We start from the raw sequence: 17,033 nt of genomic DNA, 5'->3' as shown, positions 1-17,033 counted from the left end.
GCTCTCACTTCTGGGCAGACAGCATGGCTGCTGCACAGGGAGGCAGAGAGAGGCAGGGGGTCCAAGTAGGAAACGGAGCAGCTGTCCAGCGACAGAGGGCGAGGCCTGGTGCTGGGTGGAGACCTGGTGCTGGGTAGGATGTACAGTCTGATCCAGGTTAGAAGGAAATAGAAGAACTGACAGATGATGAGATGTTTGAGATGGAGAAAGGCAAACCCTTGGACACTCCAGAGTTCTGGCTTTAACTAACCAGTCTGAATAAGCTATTTATGTTCTATGAGGCAGGGTATACTCAGCCCAGGCTGGCTTCAAATCCACAGTCTCGCCTCGGTCTCCCCAACGCTGGACTGCAGGTCTGGCCCAGCCCAGCTTACCCTTCATCTTCACGCTCTTCCGTGCTCTTTCACACACGCTCATCTCAACTCTCAGCAGCCTTTAACACGGATGCAGACTCCAGCGCATCAAGCCAGAGCCTGGCACAGCCATCCCTCTTCCCACGTGCCCCTCCTTACTGAAGGCCCGGCTTTGAGGCCCTCCATCAGCAGCACCACTCACAGAACAACTTCCTATCAGCAGACTTTTTAAAGCAGGTACTTTCTCTAGCTTGAGTTTATCACTGTCTAAAATGTTGTGCTAGTTAGCAGTAATTATGTAAATGCAGGCAGCCACTTCTATTTTTAAAAGGGAACCCCATTTAGCATTCTTACATCCTGAGATGTTTAAAATAGCTAGTCCAGTGGTGCCTTCGCTTTATTCAAACTGTTTGTGGGTTTAAATACAGGTTCAGCAGAAACCAAAGTAAGCCAAACATTTGCTTTCTATTAAATGTCTAAATCGGAGGATTAAAAAACAAACTACTTTACATTTGACAGAAAGCGGCCATCAAATCAGCGCCACGGCAGCATACTGACTGCCAGACAGCAATGACATTGGAGAAAGAATCAATTTAGGAAAGGATGGATGGATTTCTTTAAACTCTTCAAAAAGGGAGAAAATACATTTGAGCAAATCTTTTAATTATAGCATCTTCCAAAGAACCTACAAAGCCTTTCTTCTTCCCAACCCTAATGCTTTTTAAAGGCAGCTTTGCCCCTTAATTCCACATGAAATATTCAGTACAGTGTAATTAAATTTTATTCCATGCTATTTTTACTGGGTTCGCTGAAATAGAGGGTGTTCGCATCTTTAAAACAAACTTCCCAGCAACTTAGCTTGCACAGTGAATAGCTGGTTCTCAAAATGAAACTTAAAATGCAAAACCTACTTTAAAGGTTTCTGCCAGTGCAGGGCAGTCCCACGGGTATTGAAAAGACAGGCTCGATCCCATGTTCCACCAACCTTCACACAAGCTACTGACCCAGCTGGTTCCCTGTCTTTGCCACACGCACCAGGCAGCTCAGATCTTCATTTCCAACTAGGCTCTGTTCATTTTTTCATATGTCTGTGGTGGGAAAGGCAACAGAAATGTAGACAAGCACAACCTGTGGCTGAGAGACCTGTGGTTTCACTATTTGGATGACTAGTTCTTGGTAAGTGGGGAGTAGGCCTGATGGTTTGGAATTTTTATACAAACTGAAATTGTCATCACTCTTCCAGTTAGGATCGGTAAGTAGGTTACAGAGTCCAACACAAGAGAAAGGGAAGTGTTAAGTATCTCAAATGGTAGACAGGAAAGCTCATTCTGCAAAAGTAGTCAAGCACTATGGCCATTCACATGGGCTCAGGAGGAAAATAACTCACTGTAATGTAAAACTCCCCTGGGAAAAACATCTTCATCCTGGATTCTGCCAACCTGAGACTGTCTCTGTTGACAGGACTACAGAGTTCAAAGTTTACCCATTCCAGCCAGACTGTCCGATGTTTATAAAGAGGGTAAGCAAACCAACAACTATGATCTGCACAACAGACACTAGAAATTGTAAGGACAGCTACCAGAAAGCAACTCTGGACAGCTTCCTGAACCTTGGGTACCAGACTGCAACAGACCACGATGCAGACAGGTTTTCAGCTTTAATGAGGCCACTAGGCTTTCAGAGGATTGAAACTTACCTTAATCCGTACGTCTCTGTAGAGCCACCTTTACCACCAACTGAAGAGGTCTTTGTGGCCCACACCTTTAATTCCAGCACTCTGGAGGCAGGGGCAGGAGGATCTCTGAATTTAAGGTCTGGTCTACATGTGAGTTCCAGGACAGCCAGGGGTACAAGGATACTATCTGAAAACAAACAAGGTGGCACTCAGGAAGTGAAGGCAGGGGAATCAGAAATTAAAGACTGTCCTCAGCTATGAAAGCGGGTGGAGCCAAATCCCAAAAGAGCAGAAGAGAAAAGCAACAGATGCCACCTACCAAACTCACCAGAGTGGTTGTTGCCGTTACCACGAGCACCAGCACAGGAGACTCGTCTGAGCTGTTCTTAAAAATGGACGTCAACCGAAAGTAAAGAAGGGCACGGCACACGACAATAGCATGTCATTCTCATAGGACAGGAATGGGTAGAGTATTCTAATGTATCTAACACAAGGCCGCCTCCGTCATACATGCAAACACGTTCTCTAGAGGTGCTCTGCTGTCTCCATCCACACCCCGGTGTTTCTATAAGACGCTCTGCTTTCTTCTCAAGAACATACTCTTACCAACTGTCTCAAATAGCTCAGTGGCACTCACAAAAAAAATGCTGCACATCTCTCTGCTGCCAAGGTTTATCTGCAGCACAGCGTGCACCCAGATTGCAGAGTCACTAAGCCTCATAGAAACAGCCCCAGTTATCCTGGAGCCCATTAAGGTGCCAATGGTTCAATGAAGCCATCACTTACAGATGAGGCCGTGCTGCCTGAGCCCTGGTTTCTTCAGGCCTAAAAATGTCAACTCCAGAACAGCTGATAAAGGTCCAGAAGAAATTGCCTTCAGGGCATCAAAGAATTATTTTCATCAACAGCCTGATGCCACCACGAGTCTTATCAATATAGAGGACAGCAGCCTTTTCAAACGGGAATGTTACAGGAGCTGTGTGCTAGAGGGGCTGGGGTGCTTGCAGAATGGTAAGGACCAGCCAGGGTCTGTTTCTCAGTGTGGTCCTTCACCAGGTCAATCCCTTGATCTCCCTACTTCACCTGGCTCATGAAAAAGGAACAAAGCTCTCCCTTCTCATCCTCAGCATGAAGAAGCCGGGTGACAAGTGTCTGGCATATCACTTTCGTAAACTGAAGTACGTGAACCTCAAGGAGTTTCCATGTGTTTCAATAAATGTACTAACATTAGCTAGCAGACTGGATTAAGATGTGTATTAAACGACTTTGAACGGAGAGACTTTACCTTTCTAAAGAAACATTTGGGGAATCATGTACTCATTTTGAAAGCAGACACACTTCTACATTGTCTTCCATCTAAATGTATGAGAAGCAGCTAAGAGAGTACAGAAATACAGAGCTGAAACACGATGCCACAGACCACCCCCTGTGTCCTTAGGCTGCATGTATCAGTAATGGTACAAACAGGGAGAATACTTACACATTAAGATGCTGGAAAATCGCAGAAAGTGTTTCTAACATCAAATAGCCAGAGACATGGGACAAAGCCAAAACAGGGTGGTCTGGGACAAGTGCCAGGTCTACCTGCAGTGGAAACTCGGGTACTGAAGGCAAACATTTCAGTCTTCAGCAAAATGCTAAGTGGACACCTAAACCCGATTTGACCCGGGTGCATTGATTATAAAAACACTCCTCAAGGAAACCCAGCATGATCAAAGGGATTACCAGTATGTGAAAACTCAGTCTCATCTTTGTAACTTTGTTGTTACATTATGAAGCTAACCCAAAATCAGGCTGTTTCTTTTTCATTGTCTTTTATGTATCAAAGGCAGGGCTTGCTGGTAAGTGAAAGAACACGTCTTTAGCAGGCATGCAGGAAGGTTGATCTGTCTGGCCCTTGAGTTCATCTCTAGCTTCATTCTCTTCAGGGTCTGAGATACAGCCTCGGCTTCCTCCCTATTTCACAATGACCCATGTAAGGCAGAGCCACCTCCATAGGCCCTAAGACTGTACAGAGCTTGGTGTCTGCTCTATCCGATGCCAAAATCCAGAGTAATACAATCTGGCCAGGGGCTTCAGTGGGAAAGCTGGCTCCAGAGAACACCACGGGGGCAAACAAGGCCATCAAGACCTACCCACCAAGTCTGGGCCAAGCTGTGCCTGTAAATCATACAAAGCTAGCAGGGAGTACTTTTTGTTAATTCAGGAACTGACAGCAATGCCCCTTCTCGAAAAGGCAGGGTAAGGAATGCATCTAAAATTAATCCATAGATTCCCCTGGGAAATCTAAATGCCACCATATTCTCATACACAAGCCCATCTGAGAAGTCCCTCACTCAGAGCACCACTTTCAACTTGAATGAAGCTGTTGCTAAGTCAACCCCACGGCCCAGGCTTAGTGGAGTGACTGGCAGGCAGGAAACACAAGAAAAAAGACAAAATTTGAGTGGGTGTAAATCAGCAACCAAGGGGCCTTCAAAATCACAAGGAAACGCTGACAGAAATAATCTCCATGTAAAGTGGCTCCTCTTTAAAGGCTCCTGGGTCAAAGTTCCTCTGTCTGATGCCCTCTGTGTACCAGCAGAGGGCACTAACTCATGCAATCACTCTTTAAAAGCTTATGATATGTAATTTAAACCACAGGAACACTGAACGAGAACTAGATTTTAAATGGATGATGTGCTAAGTATGCAACTTTAACAGTGACTTAAAACAATCCATTTCACTGAACTCCATAAAACTTATAGGTGTATACACACACACTCACAGAGACAGAGAGAGAAAGAGAGAGAGAGAGAGCGAGAGCGCGAGAGCGAGCACAAGCCGAAGCATATGTAGATATGTAAGTAACAGTAAGCCAATCAGATCTTTAGAGCGATGAAAAGGTATTTCAAAATAAAAGCAGACATAAAAGACTTCTCTTCCATCTTTGGCCAGTGTGATCTGTAACCTGGTGAACCTCTCCCAGCAGCCTTCACATGCATACACCAGGAGCACTAACCAAGAAAGACAGTTGGTTTCTTAATTTGAGAAGCCGTGATGAATCAGAAAAGAGACGCTGACTATAACAAAATCATAGTGCACTTTATTAAGCGGAGCTGAAACACGATTTCGTTTGTACTTCAACCCCTCTAAGAGTAAAGAGCATGCAGTCGTGCTCACTGGGTTCCGGGCTGCTGTTCTAAGCAGTTAGCTCATCCTTACATCTGTACTCCTTCAGGATTTACTCACGCACACAATTCTGAGAGGGGTCTGCGAGCTCCGCCTTGTTAACCACTTCTTATAATTATAGTCTCAGCTCAAAATCCACACTTCTTCTGCTTCAGTTGGAGGGAAAGGTCACATTCAAAGTCACTCAGTGACCTGCCTGGTGCACACGGCAACACTACCACAGCTTTAGCTTCTTGGCTTGCTGTGGGACACAGAAAGGTCTAGCCTTTGCTTTCCTTAAAAATGGCTGAGTCTGGTTTGATTGAAGCTACTGGGCACTTCCCAAGTGAAGAAAACTTGGGTTTGATTGGCTCTTTGTCGTGGTTTTAGTTGACTGCTTCTGTGTGTAATAAGCAAAATTTACAATGAGATGAACAAGGCCGACAGGTGAAATACACTGCCCTAGAGATGTTTGACTTCTGCAGACTTGTCATCATAGGCCAGCACTAGAGACTCACCTGGAGACAACAGCCCACATCACAGGAGACTGGCTCCTTAGTCTTTGTTACAAAACAAAAACTCAAGATTTGTAGGAGTAATACTGGTATTGTGACCTCCACCAATACACAAAGGATAAAGACAGGTAGCAAAGGCTGCTGGGCCAGGACTTTTGTTGTTATTCTCTACAAACGGACATGCCTGCTCAACAACTGGCCCTGGGTACTCTGGGCAACATAGGAACATCACAGAGCGCACCTACCCCATAGACTAAGCCAGTCCTGGGTCCACTAAGTGCTAAATTCTCCTGAGGCAGCTAAGTGTGTGTAGTCTATGACAGCCAATATGTTGTTCCCTCCAGCTCCACTTGCCCTGGGAAAAGCCTGCTCACTAGACAGCATCTGGGTGTACCAGAAACTGTCACTGGGATCACCAGCTACCTGAGGAGACGAGTCAGGGTCTCTGCTGCTTCTCTATATTCCTGGACTCGACACCACGCCAGTGAAGTGACTCATATTCCCGTCTGCCTGCTGCTACACAGGCGTCATGGACACCGACACAGTGGCTCTGCAATTCATAATCCCACCATCTTAGATACTTTGGCTTCTTGTATCTCCCTGAACAAGCTGCAAACAAGACTTCCTACGTGTGTTACCATCTTGAGTGGCATACAGTACATAAACAGCAAGTTAAAGACTGAGAAAGGACGCAACACTAGTGGCCCACCAGTTCACTGAACAGCATTTATTGATGTAACAGGAGCTGTCCTGTGTGCTGGAGACAGAGACAGCAACAGGCCCTGCTCTCAAGGAGCTTCCATTCTTCTGGGAGGCAGTAATCAGCACATAAACAGGTCACTGCTGTGTTAATAAGGAAAGGAAAGTTTGCTGGGGGCAACAGGGATACAGGGCATCCGTGGTGCAAGCTGCCCCCCAGGAGAAGCAGCTGCTGTACTTTCACAGTCAGTCTGGATGAAGTAAGAACACGTCACTTGAATCTAGTTCATTGTTAGTTTCAGTCAGTTCATATAAACTCAGGGTTTGACGTACAATGAATTCACTAACAGAGCTGTCCTGAAGCAGCTCTGGAGCTGGCAGGATGGAAGGCAAGCTCACCCTAGTCTCTGGCGGCCTGCTCCCATGTGGCAGCAGCCCTCACGGCTCCAGCTCTGTGGGTCTCTCTTCATGCTGTGCCCATGAACAAGTGTGTGTGAGAACCTGAAATAAACAGGTGTGAAATGGGTCAAGACTGTGCTTCTATTTCTGTGTTTAACTGAAGAAAATGTGCCCCACTTCCAGAGGCAGAGAAAGAAGAGGACATGGGAATAAAGGCCAACTAAAGTATATTTTAAACACACGTGCGTGTGTATATGTACCTGGGTCTCTACCCCACACATGACCTATTTCCTTAAGATAATTCAAAATTGGGCCTTATATAAATGTCTTTTTGACAATGTTACAGTATAACTTTTATTAAACTATAACTCTGAGAGACCACAAAACTTTTAAAGAATCAAACTAAAAATGAAAAGTTCAAAGATATCAAGGGCCAAGCTCAATGAACACTAATTTTACAGAATTGTTTACTTACTCTCCATGTTCAGCACACTCCTACACTTTCTGTTTTTTTCTGACATGGCGTCCCAGGGGAGTCATTGAGTACAGTCAGCTCTCTAACTCAGACTACCGCATCTAAGTACATACTGACAGAGCAGACAGTGCTTTGTGAGGCTACCTGGCTAGAGTGTCTGTGACACACAGCACTGAGAAGGAAGACTTAACTCCCATGACCTTCAACTCTCACCACAGGCCAGTTCCCCAGGTTAGAAAAATACAGTATTTCAAAAGGATGCTGACGGCTTAAGTGAAGGACACTTCCTAATCAATGTAAGGTCTTAACAAGCTTCCAGTGAGTTCCACTGTGACCCTGAATCCACCCCAAAGCACGAAAGTGCAGAAAGTAAGCCTCAGAGACCTCTGCCTCCCTGGTTCAGGAGCTGCAGCAGGCGGCACTGAGCGGCAGGCAGGGAGGAGGAGCACTAGGCTCCCGAGTCATGAGACACATGAGTGAAGGGCACTTGGCTGCCTCTCAGCCCTCACATCAGCACAGTGGATGCAGGACTGTGTTGCCCAGGGCTTGAGTGGAGTCCAAGACCCACAGCACCAGGCTAAGTTCAGTGCACCACAGGCCTTTTGCAGGTCAATGTCCTCATGACCTGCTCCTCCAGGTGTTAGTCAACTAAATGAGCAACTTGAGCTATCGGGGTAAAGTGAGGAGTTCAACATAAATCACACGTGCGCACACTGTGACATCTCTGGTGTGCACACTGTGACATCTCTGGGGTCAGACAGCAGCTTCTGACTTGTCCCACTGCTCTCTGTACATTTGCTTTCTGCTACCAAAATCTTAAGACCTGCAAAAACCAAGCCAGCATTTATTCCTCTCTTCTCCAGAGCTGTAAAGTTTACTCTTACCTGAGGGACCTCACCCTGCCATCCTTTCTCCCACCCCTACCCTGATTCCTCCTCTCCACACATGCTGAAGCCAGGCTGGGCTCTAGGCAAACAGGAAGAGGGAGGCCCAGCACCAGAGCTAACTCACTGCATGAAAGAGACTGTGACAATACACTGTGGCACGGACCTTCATACTGGGGGCCACACCTGCAGGAACAGTGAACTGGAATCAGAGCTGGAGAAAAGGGCTTATGAGAAGGAGATCCCAGCTGTCCTGCAAAGGCTGAGGAGGAGGAGGGTTGGGCTGGCACAGCAAACAGAGGACAGAACAGAAGGGAGGTGTGTGCGTGTGCCTGTGTGTCTGTGTGTATGTGCGTGTGCGTGCAGGGCCAGGGCAGTGGGTCTGGTTGTCAGGTGTGTATGTGGACTCTCTGATGAAGACAAGGAACAGGCAGGCATGGTGCCTAAGGAAGAACAAATACCAGCAAGTTTTTAAAATAAATGAAGTTACAAGTTGAAATGTTGTACTTGAGTTTCTTTGTTTTCTTTCTTTCTTTTCAAGCACTCTAGGAGACCAGATCTACATTAGAGACAGTGAGCGAGGGTCACTCACGTTCCCAGTCTAGACACACTGACCTCGCTTTCAGTAAGACTACAATTCCATACAAGCCACATAAGTAATTGTGCTAACACTGCCTCAAACCCTGACAATCTGGATCTCTTCCATACAAGTGACAGACAAGGCAGCCCTTCCTCTGCAGGGCCCACTGAAGTCTACACCTCTTCAAGATTTACGCATGAAGGAAGAGATGAGTCTATCGTGGTGGTGAGGAGGACCTAAACAAGCTGCAGTAAAGCCGGCCATCAGTGCCATCTCCTACCTTGTTTCCAACTGGCTCCTGATACCCTCCCTCATCCTCCCCCGACCCTCTCACTGGAGCCTGGGCCCTGATAGGCTGCAGACCCGTGCGTCCCTCACTCTTTTCATACCAGGTGCTACTAAAGACCACAACACACAGGGCTCAGAACGGGCTCTTCCCAAATACTGTGCTCAGAAGAACTTGACAGGAATTCTTAATCTTAATATTGTAGAGAAAAAAACAAAAGGGAGCCTTGGGTATCCTTAGGGTTGATGAGGGGTAGACTCAGGGCCCACCCTGTTTTCTCTCAGGGCTCAGACTAAGTCTGCATTACTGTTGGCATGAAAAGCGACAACAGAGTCAGCCAGGCCTGCAGATTATCTCACCTTTTTCCAGCTTTTAAGACTAAAAAATAGTTTCTAGACTGAATCGATTTTTATTAATCTTCAAAGACTCAATGTGGGTCAAAGCAACACAAATATACAAATACACTAATTGTGCACATGCAGATATAAACCGTACAGTGGTTAAGCTTCATGGCAGAAGGCTGACCTGGGCCTTGTCAAGAGGACCAGAAAGGACAAAGAAAGTACAAAGAAAGTATGCACACTGCTGTTTGCACCACACAGGAATGCCCTGAAGCTGCTCTAAGGCTGCTTCTGCGGGGATTCAAGCACCTTCAAGACTGTTGAGCTAAGTCTTACTAACGGAATTTGAGGGATTTGAGGATTATGCCAAAATAAAGATCAGCATCTAAAGATACATGGAAATAAAGACAAGACTCTGAAGGCTACTCTCCCCCTGGGAGAACTATCTGAAACACTCACAAGGGTTTAACACCTTTATTAGCCGCTCCAGGAAAGGCCTTGCCTGAATGAAAGCAGACAGAGGGCACCAGAAAGCCACTACGTGAGGAAGAGCCTTCAGAAATTATGGCCTATGTTTCTGGTGTTACTATGAGAAATTCTTCTCTGGCCCCAGAATTTCAGTGGGGAAGACCAGCCCTCAGATCACACAGATGTTCAGACGCACCCCAAACATCACACGTACCGGGTGGGAGCTCACTTTGTTCTGACTACTGTAAAGTAGCTCCCTTGACATTGGCTAGTCTGCCTGAGGTCTGTGTATGAGCACAATCACCCCTCCAAGGTTCTAGCTTCAAGTTCCACTCTGAGCACCATGGAACCCCGGCACTTCCTGCCTGCTGCCTGCTCCTTCCTCTCCCGGCTCTCGGCCCGGCCCCAGATAGTCATTGCCATGTGTGCTGTGACACTAAGCTCCTGCACGGAACACAGCTCACAGCAGCCTCATCTCAGGTAATTCATGCCTGCTCCAGTCCTGGCCTGGCCTGCACTTAGCTACTGAAACCAGAGCCTCAAAATTAATGCTCAACTTTCTACCCTCATACTGTCAGCTGAAGCTGCTGGCACTGGAGTTTTCCCTACCGCTCTTAACGAGCCATAACCCCCACTGCCACCAGTGACTCCTCTGTGGTGTCCTGCTTGAACCCTAGCAGAATCTGACAATGACCATACTGTCTCTCAGGCCTTCTTGTATACCTTCTCTGTTTGTGTCTTCATCTCCCTCCTTCTCCTTGACACTGGCAGCTCAGAGGTCCATGTTCAGACCTGTCCATGCGTAGGACTCCCACTCTACAGCCTCACCACTTCAGGCAGTACAGTAATGCTAATGCTGCTCCAACCTCTAACTCTAGGCCTCCCCTGCGAGTTGGACAGACACATGACTGTGCAACGAACACGTGCAGCAGACAGCTTTAAAGCTCACTTGTCCAAATCACATCTCAGGTACTCTCCTTGTCCCTCTTCCTCACCTGCCATTCCCAGTTCTCCCAGTTCAAGGAACTGCATGCTTCCAGTTTCTCTGTGTTCAGTGCTGACATCACACCTCTGTGAGAATCCCATGCATCAGCTCTCGCTGACGGACGGACTCCTCATACCCAGTTACTCCTGACTGTGTCTGTCGAAGCCACCTTCAGGTCTCCCCTCACTGGGCTGCCTGCTTCCAGCCTCCTTAAGTCAATGAGCAGCAGAGCTTACTATAAAGGGCCTGAGACAGCTACATGGTGCACTGGGCTGGGCTACACAGCTCAGACACAGCGTCTGACAGCCCTTCCTGAGTGAGAGCTGCCCTGCTGGTCAGTGTGTGGCTGAGACAGATGCATGAGGTAACGGGGCTCTCCCCCGACAGGACTACAACTAACCCTGAGCTGTGACGTGGAAGAGTACCGCTCATGCTCCGCATCCTAGTTAAAATGTAAATGGCATCTGAGCTTGTTGGCTGTAGCAAAATGAGTGGCAGGCTACTGCACGCGATCCTGCCCTAGACTGGGCCCTACAGTTGGGGCGTGTGTGTGTTTCACTTGTACACCTGTGGGGATGCAGTCACTCATGTGTGTGCAGGTGGTGGCTAGAGGCTGACATCAAGATCTCTCACTAAACCTGGAGTTCACTTTCTCAGCTACATCGTCTGGCCAGTGTGCTCTGGGGAGCTGCCCTATCCACCGCCTCCCTGAAGTCATATAAAAAACCCAGTGAGATTCAGGTCCTCTTGCTTGTACAGCAAGTACTTTACCCACTTAGCCATCTCCCTGGGCCTTAAAGGGTCTTCTTCCTGTTTTTCTTCTATTAAAAACAAAATTGGATGGTTTCTCCTCATTTAGCAAAAATCAAAAGGCCTTACCCAGGTATGGTGCTACACACCCGTAATCCCAGTACTCAGGTCGATGTGGTAAGAGAATGGAGCATTTAAGGTCAGCCTGGGGCTACACAGTAAGTTGCAGGTCAGCCTCGACTACATAGGTGAGATTGTGTCTCAAAAAAGCTTTACCTATGACCCGGAAAACTTCTCAGGATGCTACTCCTGGTACCCACCTGGCTCTGTGGTGCTCGGTCCTTACCTGCCCAACACCAGCAGCTGCCCTGCTCACCTTTCACTGTTCCCAGATCTGCACACATCTCAGGGCCTCTGCTCTGGGCTGCTCCCCCTACTTGGGATGCCCTCACTCCACATCACTCACTATGCCACATCCTTCCCATCAACCAATGGGAGGCACATGTTCAAGTCACACCTGAGGCAGTGTGACAAGAGCACTCTCAGACCCAGGGCCATGAGACAAAGCTCACCCCAGTGCATCAATCAACCTGTTCCCACTAAGTATTAGAAATAAACTGGTCAGACAGCTTCATTAACACAAAATCTGGAGTCAGAATACCTTGGCTGCAATGCCAACAGCAGTGCTTACTAAGGTGAGGTGGACAAGCTAGCTTTGCAGCGCCCTGGCTTCCTCATCTACGGGTCTGGGAACAGAGTGGGATACACCACGCTGTGTGCTGGGGTGTGTGTCTGTGTCTGTGAGTTAATACAGAGAGAGCTGATACACATAAACTCATACTTGGTTTTTGTGTCTTGTTGCTTTTCCCCAACCAGCAAAGGTCTTGGGGGGGGGGGGAAGGTGTGGCTTGTTTAACTGCTTTATTCCAGGCACTAATCAGCCTTGGACTAGACTTCTGATAACAGTTGAAAAGAACAAATGAATACATGCTGGACATTAATTGCTTTGGAGTTGTCAGGAGGATGCAAAAGCTCTCTCCCAATCTAGGCCAGAAAGAGTAGGCTACTCAGCTTGGGGCTTGGCTCATGCCTGCAATCCCAGCACTCAGGAGGCTAAGGTAGGGCATGGGTGCGAATTTAACATCAGCTTGGATCAAGAAGTGACATTTTATCCACTGCCTTCAACAGAAAGCACACCATTTTGGGTAGTTTTATAGATGTTGTCCCTCCTTTAAAAAATGAGTGTCTTTGCTACCTTGAAGCAAGACACATGTACCACTTTCCAAGTAGCAAGAGTTTAACTTTACAGACTGGACTGTTTACTACAATCTTAAACTCTGTGCTCAAAAGTTTTAAAAAAAAAAATGTTGTTCAGTCTGCCAGGTTCAAATTCGCAAATGTACAAAGCTGACTGAAATCACTGGTACTGCCCTACACAGTTCATGTGACATTCTCTGGATACTACCATGATCTGAACAAACACCACAGAACAGCTTACCAAACACGGAAGTCTCCCATGCAGAGGCAGACGAATTTCCCACTAGCCCTCAGACAAACACTCTGTTCAAAGGACATCCCAGGTCCCTTGGGTCCAGTCTGCCTCACACCTACACACATGTATTTCTCCCAGGCTAACTGACAGTTGTTTACAGATGGCATTGATAGGTTAAGTCAGATCCAAGCTTTGCCATCCTGGGATAGATGGGATAGGTAATATACACTCTTTCTGGGGAAGCCATACAGAAGGGATGGCAGAGGGAAGTGACCCAGTGCTCAGCAAAAGTAGGCTGAGGCCTCTAACCTCTGAGCTAACTCTGTGGAACAAAAGTCTTCAGGACTGTGTGCGCGGCAGCAAACAAGGCGTTAGTGGAGCAGTGTTGTGTAGAACTGCCACACCTGCACTGATGCCTTCAACCCTGGTGCCAGACTGAGGAAATGAAACTCAGCAGCAGAGGCCCACGAGGTCATAGTGAGAGGTCATGCACCCCACGAGGGACCTGCTCATTTCCCTGTACTGCTCTGGCTTCCTGCAATGGTCATGGGAGAGGCTGGAGGTCACTGAGAGGTCCTGAATAGAAGCAAGATCTAAAGAGGTCTTTTCTGTTAGCCTTTGTGGTTGTTGTGTGTTTTAAATTCTGCACTTGATTAACCATTAAGGTCACCGTGACAGAGCAGAGGCCTGCTGTGAGGCCGGCAGCGTCAGTCACATCTCCACTCTGCACGGCCATACACCGGCAACACCTCAAGCACCAGGATGCTGCTGCTCTACTTTAACACTGTACTTAGCTGACGATCCTAAATAACACTCTGTCAGCTTTTGTAACCAGCACAAAACCACATGCCCTGTGATCTACCAGCTGGGCTGCGGTTATGCCCTTGACTGGAGGCTTAAAAGCTTTGGTCAGGACGTCCCTTTGATGTATTGTCTTTCCATATCAGACTGCAATGCTTACCCCCAGATGTGTCATCACATAGAGTGCTACCAAAATTAGATTACGGCCAGCTAGTGAGACTCCCTCTCCCCTTCGGCACCACCATGGAGGCTGCTGCTCTTGCCTTTGTCTGCAGGATCGAGACGACATAGCTCTTAGGTTTACAGGATGCGGGGATAAGAACCATCTGCCTGGTCTGGTATTTCTTTAATTAAAACTTTAATTACAGATATATCTCTGCACAGATACGTGCAGTCTATCAGCCCCTGCTCTTAATTACCTGCACTAATGAGAAATGAAGAGCTAGCATTCGCTGAGTGTCTACTATGTGCAGGAGCGTGTGCCAGAGGCCTAAGGGGAACCAGAGCCCAGCAGGGGAGACCCAGAGACAAGACTTGGGCCAAGAATCTCACCTGTTCCTCTTGGCACCATCTCTAGAAAGATGAAGGATTAAGAAACCGAACCTGCACAGGAGGAAGAAAAGGACTGGAAGTAAAGGGTCCGTCACTCCACAGGACTATGGCCACCATCTTCTGGTGGAGTCAGTAACTGGGGAAGAAAACTACAAGATGCTGCTGTTTCCATGACATCCCCCAAAGTCTGACACCATCTTCTCTATCAACGCCCTTCAGCTTAGGCAGGCCTTCGTGGGGAATGACATAGAGCACTTCCCACAGCCTCAAGGACAAAGGCCATCAGGAGGGCCTCAAAGGTCACCAGGTGGCACCTAGGCCAAAATACTCAGATCTAGGGACTCACACGGAGCCACCACACTCCAGACTGAGGCCTCGGCTTCTCTCAGAATCACCCTAGCCTTATGTCGCTCGCTCTCAAGGAGGGAAAGCAGAAGAGTAATTACTCTGACTACTCTACCAACACTGCTGGAGGCAGACAGTTAATGGTAAGCTTCTGTGCTGCCATGTTTGCTGTTCCACCCTAACAGAACTGGTGTGGCAGCAGAGGAGGCAGTGGGTGGGAAGGAGCACATTCCTCATCACCAAAACCAAGGGGTTCAACATGGGTGATCACCTCCCTTACAGCTTAAAAGCTTACATAGCAGCTATGTGGAAGCCCAAGGTAAGAAAACTCCAAGACAACACCAGCTTATCCTAGTGCCTAATCGGCACTGCCTGGTGACCTAAAGCATGGTGTTTCTTGGCCTACTAAATAAACCTCATGTGGCAAATTACCAAAGTCCTCAAGATGAACGAAATCAGGATAGATGACCGCAAACACAGCCTAACAATCTTCAGGCCAATGAGGGTGGCACCTACTCTTTTAAAAAACAGACACCAAAACATACTTTTAAAAGTCCACTGGAACATCTTCTATGTGCCGAGTCCCCTGGAGGATTTATAAACATATTACGTGGTGATGACAGATATACTGGAAACATCGGGGATTTACTGGGGGAGGAGGGCGCGGTGCAGAGCTACAGAGGAAGAAAGGACTAAGGAGAACTAAATGTACAAGACATGAAAGGAAGGAAAGGAGGCAGAAGGAGAAAACAAGCATGGCCCTGGTGGGGCTTAGTTCTAATTGTTTGATATAATCTAGCACCTAGGAGGATGGTCTCCATGAAGAACTGTCTAGACCGGGTTGTCTTGTGGGTACGTGTCAGGGTTGTCTTGACACCTAATTAATATGAAAAGACCCAGCCTGCAAGCAGGCAGCTCATTCCCTGACTCTAAGTGCAGAGCTCCGGCCTAGCACTAGGGTGAGTGTTTGCTGTTCTTAGCCCCAGTGAGGACCTGATGTGACTAGCTGGCTCAAGCTCCGCTGGGACTTCCCCACAGTGTTGGAATGTAGCTGCAAGTTTTGAGCTGAAATAAACCTTTTCTCCCCCTAAGCTGCTCTCTGTAAGTTTTCTGGTTTTATATCATAGCAACAGAAATGAAACCAGAGACCTTTACTGAGGGATCTTGGACTGTAAGCAAAAGCTTGGCTTTGTGATGGCTTCTCACTCAGGACTGCTGGGCAGAGCAATGACAACGGGGCTTTAGGCACTGGCTGGTGTTGGTTGAACAACAGTGAATGACGGGGGCTTTAGGCACTGGCTGGTGTTGGCTGAACAATGGGGAGACCCATTTTAATTGCAGTATAATCTGCTCTGGAAGGAACAGCTTTGGCTCACGCATTCCAGACAGACACAGTTCCATGTGTGCAAACCATTTACCTGCCTTTTTTCTTTCTTTATAAAATAAACTTCCAGGATTTCTGATCAGTGGTTCTCGGCTAGAAAAAGATCAGAGCAAGGGTATACATTTATCCAGGGACTCTCGATACACAGCCAGAACTAAGGAGCCCACTGCTCCCAGAGAAGCCTTTACTAAGTCAGGGCAGTTCTGCTACTGATGCTTCTGACATCGGAGGGAAGAGAGTGAACCCAGCTGAGGCCCTGCAGCCAAAATGGCAAAACTGTCTTGTGCAAGGGAGCAGCAAAAGCGGCCCTCGAGGGACAGCTCTGCAGCTCCAGGGCCATGAGCCTGGCGAGTGTGGAAACCTACCTGAACGCCAGCACACTCTTGCAGGCCTCCTACCTCCTGGGAAAGTCTGAAGACTAAATTGTGTCCACAGTACTGGGAAGAACACTGATACATAGTCTCGAATGGTAGCAGTGAGGTCATTTCCCTTGACTTAAGAGGACACTGACGACTTCTGCAGTTGAGAAAAACACTGGGCAGCTCAGCAACTTGACTCCCAGTATGCTGGCTGCAGGGCTTACCAAGGGAGAGCGAAGGGCAAGGGCAGCTAACCAGGCGAGCAGTGACGTTACCCCTTTACTCTTCTTTCTTTTGTCTCCAAAGTCCAAAATAGGTAAACAAAAGAACCTTAAAAAAACAAAAACAAAAACCCAGTGTGGTAGTAGATGAGGCCGCTCCTGGTAGCTGGGCTCTGAGAGATGAGGAGGTCCTGGAGCTCTGCCCTGAGCGTGCGTCTGTTGCAGATGTCCTTACTCACCATGTCTGTGATCTTCTGTTAGGACTGAGGAAGGGAGAGAGGGAGGGAGGGAGGGAGGGAGGGAGGGAGGGAGGGAGGGA

General features: G+C 47.7%; 1 protein-coding gene across 3 annotated transcripts in view; it reads right to left on the bottom strand.

Moving 5' to 3' along the window:
* Camta1 (calmodulin binding transcription activator 1) overlaps positions 1-17,033 on the bottom strand; it is an 825,029-nt gene that overhangs the window by 728,996 nt on the left and 79,000 nt on the right. For 2 of the 3 annotated variants that reach the window (XR_003710101.1, XR_003710103.1), the window contains 2 exons: positions 16,718-16,823; positions 6,406-6,893 (listed from right to left, as the gene is read on the bottom strand). The exons of the other annotated variant lie outside the window; for it this stretch is intronic. The gene's annotated coding sequence lies outside the window, so the exon portion shown is untranslated. Of the gene's footprint in view, positions 1-6,405; positions 6,894-16,717; positions 16,824-17,033 lie in introns of those variants that run through there. 3 annotated transcript variants of the gene reach the window in all.

Source organism: Grammomys surdaster, unplaced genomic scaffold, assembly GCF_004785775.1.
Source record: "Grammomys surdaster isolate TR1022 unplaced genomic scaffold, NIH_TR_1.0 126185, whole genome shotgun sequence".
NCBI lineage: Eukaryota > Metazoa > Chordata > Mammalia > Rodentia > Muridae > Grammomys > Grammomys surdaster.
This window is presented reverse-complemented; position numbering and strand designations above follow the sequence as displayed.